At 41.6% G+C, this 6841-nt stretch overlaps 1 pseudogene; it reads left to right on the forward strand.

The window, feature by feature from the left end:
- Positions 1-6003: 6003 nt before the first annotated feature.
- LOC133071581 (popeye domain-containing protein 3-like) lies at positions 6004-6524 on the forward strand (annotated as a pseudogene).
- Positions 6525-6841: the final 317 nt, after the last annotated feature.

A 6841-nucleotide genomic window follows, 5' to 3' on the forward strand; every position in this document is an offset into this window, starting at 1 on the left:
ATGAATCAAGGTAAATTGGACGTGGTCAATCAGGAGATAATAAGAATGAACACTGACATCTTAAGAACTGGTGAACTAAAATGGATGGGAAAAGGCAAATTAAATTCAGATGACTATTATATCTACTAATGTGGGCAAGAATCTCTTATAAGAAATGGAGAAGCTCTCATAGTCAACAGAAGAGTCTAAAATGCAGTGTTTGGGTGCAATCTGAAAAACGACATGAAGATCTCGTTTCATTTCCAAGGCAAACCATTCAACATCACGGTAATCCAGCGCTATGCCCCAGCCACTGATGCTGAAGTTGACCAGTTCTATGAAGACCTACAACACCTTCCAGAATTAACACCAGAAAAGACGTCCTTTTCATCAGTATGGGGTTTGGGGAAAAAAGTAGGAAGTCAAGAGATATCTGGACCAATAGCAAGTTCGGCCCTGGAGTACAACATGAAGGAGGGAAAAGGCTAACAATTTTGTCAATACCAAAATCAGATTAATTATATTTTTTGCACCCAAAGATGAAGAAGCTCTATACAGTCAGCAAAAACAGGACTTGGAACTGATTGTGGCTCAGATCGAATTCCTTATTAAAAAATACAGGCTTAAATTGAAGAAAGTAGGGAAAACCACTAGGTCATTCTGGTATGACTTAAATCAATCCTTTATGATTATACAGTGGAGGTAACAAAAAGATTTAAGGGATAAGATCTGGTAGACAGGCAAAGTGGCTGCCTGAGGAAGCTTTACAAATAGCTGAGAAAACAAGAGACGTGAAAGGCAAAAGAGAACGGGAAAGATACACCCAACTGAAAACAGAGTTCCAGAGAATAGCAATAGTCACGTAGGGAGGTGAGAATTGGACCATAAAGAAGACTGAGCGCCGAAGAATTGATGCTTTCTAATTCTGGAGCTGGAGAAGGCTCTTGAAATTCCCTTGAACAGCAAGGAGATCGATCCAGTTAATCCTAAAGGAAATCAACCCTGATGAAGGATAGAAATGGTAAGGAACTAATGGAAACAGAAGAGATTAAGAAGAGGTGGCAAGAATGCACAGAAGAACTATACAAAAAAGGTCTTAATGACCCAGATAATTATGAAGGTGTGATAACTCACCTAGAGCTTGACATCCTGGAGTGTGAAGTCAAGCAGGCCTTAGGAAGCATCACTACCAACAAAGCTAATGGAGGTGGTGGAATTCCAGCTGAGTTATTTCAAATCCTAAAAGATGATGCTGTTTAAGTGCTGCAGTCAATATGCCAGCAAATTCGGAAAATTCAGCAGTAGTCCCAGGACTGGAAAAGGTTAGTTTTCATTCCAATCACAAAGAGGGGCAATGCGAAAGAATGTTCAAACTACCACACAATTGCACATGCTAACAAAGTAATGCTCAAAATCCTTCAATATAGGCTTCAGCAGTATGTGAACTGAGAACTTCTAAATGTATAAGCTGGGTTTAGAAAAAGCAGAGGAACCAGATGAAATTGCTAACATTCGTTGTATCATAGAGAAAGCAAGGAAATGTCAGAAAAACACCTATTTCTGCTTCATTGAATGTGCTAAAGCCTTTGACTGTGTGGATTGCAACAAACTGTAGAAAATTCTTCAATAGATTGGAATATCAGACCACCATTCCTGCCATCTGAGAAATCTGTATGTGGGTCATGAAGCAACAATTAGAACTGGACATGGAAAAACTGACTGGTTCAAAATTGGAAAGGAGTATGTCAGGCTGTATATTGTCACCCTGCTTATTTAACTTCTATGCAGAGTATATCATGCAATATGCTGGGCTGGATGAATCACAAGCTGGAATCAAGATTGCCTGGAGAAATATCAACAACCTCAGAAGTGTAGATGATACTAGTCTAATGGCAAAAAGTGAAGAGGAACTAAAAATCCTTTTGATGAGGGTGGAAGAGGAGAGTAAAAAAGCTGGCTTGAAACTCAACATTCAAAAAAATGAAGATAATAGCATCTTGTCCCATCAAATCATGGAAAACGGAAAGGGAAAAAATTGTAGTAGTGACAGATTTTTATTTTCTTGGGCTCCAAAATCACTGCAGACTATAACTGCAGCCATGAAATTAAAAGATGCTTGCTCCTTGGAAGGAAGGCTATGATACACCTAGACAGCATATTAAAACGCAGAGACCTCACTTTGCCAACAAAGGTCCATCTAGTCAAAGCTATGGCTTTTACAGTAGTCATGTACAGATATGAGAGTTGGAACAGTAAGAAAGCTAAGCACCATAGAACTGATGTTTTTGACTACAGTGCTGGAGAAGACTCTTGAGAGTCCCTTGGATAGCAAGATTAAACCAGTCAGTCCTAAAGGAAATCAACCCTGAGCATTCATTAGATGGACTGAGGCTGAAGCTACATTACTTCAGCCATCTGATGCAAAGAGCCCACTCACTGGAAAAGACTCTGATGTTGGGAAAGATTGAAGGCAGGAGGAGAAGGGGACAACAGAGGATGAGATGGTTGGACGCCATCACCGACTCTGTGGACATGAGTTTGAACTAACTCCGGCTGATAGTGGAGGACAGGGGAGCCTGGGGTGCTCCAGTCTACAAGGTCACAAAGAGCTGGACACAACTCAGTGACTGAATAGTAACAGAAAAATAGGATTTTGGTGTCCAGATCAGAAAGAAGTTTGCCCTAGAAGGGGGAAGGTGGTAGATGACCAACTCACCACTACAAATTGTTCTCCTTCCTAAGTACAATGCTGTCACTGGGAAGCAGCTGCCTGACCCTGAGGAGGGATTACACATCTCATTCCCCACCTCATGTGACTGCTCCTTGCCAACAGAACATGAACAGAAACCCTGTGTGTCCCTTCCAAGGCCAAAGACCTGAAGCTCCAGGCGTGCACTCTGTACTCGTCCCGTCCTCTGCTGAGCGAGCACCCTGAGGCTCTGGGGGCGGGACGGCAGCAGGTGCGGGGCCACGGTATGCACGCTCAGTCGCTTTGGTCCTGTTCGCCTCTTTGCAATGTTATGGACTGTAGTCCATCAAGCTCTTCTGTCCATGAGATTCTCCAGGCACGTATGCTGAGTGGGTGGCCGTTTCCTTCTCCAGAGGATCTTCCCGACCCATCAATCAAACCCACATCTCCTGCAACTCCTGCCTTAGCAGGTGGATTGTTTATCACTGAGCCACCAGGGAAGCCCCATAGTATGAATGGAGGTCCTCAACTCTCCACATGAAAGGTCACTTGCTGACACAGAACACCCACATAGGTCTGTGTGAGGAGCAGGAACTACACTTGTGCTTTTCAGATCACTTATTTTGAGACATTTATTTTCACCCTAAAAATTGGTCCTGCAACTAGAGTGGTCTTCTAACAGAATCCTGCAATAAATGCCATCCTTCAGGGGATGGCAGAAATTGATGGAGGAAACTGGAAAGATGGAGAGCTATTTATGCAGTGGCAACTGATTTGAAAAGAAACTTGGCTGCCAATAACTAAGTACCTGCCAAACTTGCAGCTCTAAATTAGAATGTTGTGTTAGCTCATTACTGGCTGTTTTTAGCATGCTGTTGGAAGAAAGATGGACTCAGGCAAGAATTGACCAGTTTGCAAGCAAACATGAAAGGAAATAAAGAGAATGCAGCTATCCGGGTTTTCTCACAATTGTAAAGTCTGCCTAATTCTAGAACTCAAACACTAATAGGTAACTGAAAAGGTTTGGAACAGCAGAGGTTCTTTGTTTTCAATTAAACAACATGAGTTAGTCCTAGAACAAAAATCAGAATAAAGGACATTTCCTTTCCACATAAGCCTGTTAAGATAGATTTAAGATAGTCATCATTAAGTTAAGAGAAAGATGTGGAGCAAGAAAGCTAAGAAATAAAGCAGACCTGAGAATGAGTCTGGGATATTAAATGTTTAGGTGTAAGTCCTCATCTGTGAAACTGCCTGGAACAGGAAGTTACTTTAAGTTATGGAGGGAGGAAGTGATACTGTCAAAGAACCCAGAATGCTGAATTAAAATGTTGTATATGGTACAGCCACTATAGAAAATAGTATGGCGTTTCCTTAAAAAACTAAAAATAGACCTACCATATGATCCAGCAATCCCACTCCTGGGCATATAACAAGATAAAACCAGAATCCGAAAAGATACATACTCCCCAGTGTTCATGGGAGCACTATTCATAGTAGCCAAGACACGGAAGCAGCCTGGATGTCCTTTGCAGAGGAACGGATACAGATGCGGTACACATACAATGGACTATTACTCACGCATGAAAAAGAATGAAATAACGCCATTTGTGGACCTAGAGATTATCATTCTAGTGAAGTCAGAGAAAAACAAGTATCACTAGATATCACTTACATGTAGAATCTAAAAAAAAAAAAAAAAAGATACAAATGAACTTATTTACAAAACATTCACAGACTTAGAAAACAAACTTAAGGTTATCAAAAGGGAAAGGTACAAGGGAGGGATAAATTAGGAGGTTGGGATTAACGTATACACACTGCTGCTGCTGCTGCTAAGTCACTTCAGTCGTGTCCGACTCTATGTGACCCCATAGACGGCAGCCCACCAGGCTCCCCCGTCCCTGGGATTCTCCAGGCAAGAACACTGGAGTGGGTTGCCATTTCCTTCTCCAGTGCACGAAAGTGAAAAGTGAAAGTGAAGTTGCTCAGTCGAATCTGACTCTTCGCGACCCCATGGACTGCAGCCTACCAGACTCCTCCGTCCATGGCATTTTCCAGGGAAGAGTACTGGAGTGGGGTGCCATTGCCTTCTCTGTCATATACACACTACTATATATAAAATAGATAATTAGCAAAGACCTACTATACAACACAGGGAACTCTACTCAAAACTCTGTAATAACCTATAGGGGAAAGAATCTGAAAAAGAATAGATACACTAAGTTCCCCATATATGAACCTTCAAGTTGTAAACTTTCAAAGACACAAAAGTGCATTCACAAAGTCCAATCCCTTAAGTTAGTTCACGTTTCTGGCATTATCTGTAGAAGTTTGGTACTTAGGCAAATTTTGTTGGACTTACAAACAAACTGGACTTATGAACACACTCTTGGAATGGAACTCATTGTATATAGGGGACTTGCTTATGTATACATATAGCTGAATCACTATGTATACATCTGAAACTATCATTATGTAAATCAACTATATTCCAATATAAAATAAAAATTAAAAAAAAAATAACAGTTCAGTGCCCATGAAAAAAAAATCCTGTTGAATGTTTAAGCATTATCCTCAAACCCCAAAATTTACACAAACAGAAAGCTGAACAGAGGCAAAGGACATTCTCCAACATTCACTCCATCATGGCTATTTCCACAAGTAGAATTGCTACCAGAGGGCTGGTTCCATATTCAACCAAGAGACACTTCCCCCACCTCCCACCCACCCCCTGGCCAGCACAGAGGGACTTCACAATGTCACAAACTCAGCATGATTTCAACTTTGCCAGGGAGTAGGGACTGCTGTGTGACTCCCATTTTTCCTCTGAATTGTGGAATGCCCCCAAATTTTCAGACCTTATTGCAGTAAAAGAGGTTATCACTGGAACCATCCTGCCACTCCGGAGTTTGGCTGCAGTCATAGAGCACCTGGGCGCAGGGCGAGCACCGGGGCTGGGTGTCCGGGACTGTGCCCCAGTGCATTGCAATCTCAGGTGGGAAACTTACGTGTGCCTGAGGCCAGAGCTCTGCACGGGGCCAGGAAAGGCCAGGCAACCACAACATATCTGTGGGCTAGATGAGAAGCCCAGATGAACTTAAGGACACTAGCACGGGATTCTTAGTTTTTCAAGATCTATACACTCCAAACCCTTAATCACCCCGGCTCCAGTGTCTGGGCTTTCCCTAGTAGTGAGGATTAGATTAATTCTGATGATGGAAAAGCAAAGGACTTAATAACTTGCTTCAATATCATTTAATATTGACTGAAATGTGAACCAGATGGTATTACAGCCATGGAAGAAAATCCAAGTTTATAGAAGAACCTAATGGATGAACACCCAGTCTGCACCAGAATTTTATTTGTACTCCCTCTTCCAGCCTTTGGGGACCTCTTTGCCCGACTTCAGAACTATTGCTAGGAGCTCAGAAGTGGTGACTCTGGAAAAGGAGCACTGTTATGCCATGCACAGGAAAACTTCCAGTGACAAACTCCCCCTGCTTGTCTCAGCAAGGTCCTGGATTCTCTGAATGGGACTACTGAAACCCACAGAGGAAGGCGCTTTTCAGGTAACCCTCACAGCAGAAACCTATGCTTGATATGTGTCTTGGAGGAGAAAGGAATTATACTTGCTCTTGGCTCAGCATCATTGTATCTCCAGCCTGTTTTTGGTTTTATTTGGCAGTGACATTGCAGATAAACTCCATTTCTTGAATGACAGGATATATACATAGGAAAAAGATATCATTATGATATTTGGTTACCCAACTTCCTTCAAATGTCAAGTCCAGAAATGTCCAAGTCATCCCAGACAGAACATTTTCAGAATTCTAGATGATATTGTGATAAATGACATCAAAGTCTCAAGCTTTATAATTATAAAAGACTCTCTTCTTCATTCCCTAAGTGAAACTGCAAAATACAGCAAATTGAGCTCACTAATATTTTTATAATCCAACTCAGAGGAAAGATGCCATTGCCAGCTGTTTTATTCATCTTAACTGTGCATTATGAATAAATTTTACAATTTTTTTTCTGTTAAAAAAAACAAAGATGATCACCTTGATGGAGGTTTGGAGTGTCTCAGGAGGGAGAAGCCAGAAGTGGGATATTGATAGGTTTCAAAGTTTGGGATCAATTGGTTTAGGGCAGGTCATTCAAGGTGAAGAA

Source organism: Dama dama, chromosome 17, assembly GCF_033118175.1.
Source record: "Dama dama isolate Ldn47 chromosome 17, ASM3311817v1, whole genome shotgun sequence".
Lineage (NCBI taxonomy): Eukaryota > Metazoa > Chordata > Mammalia > Artiodactyla > Cervidae > Dama > Dama dama.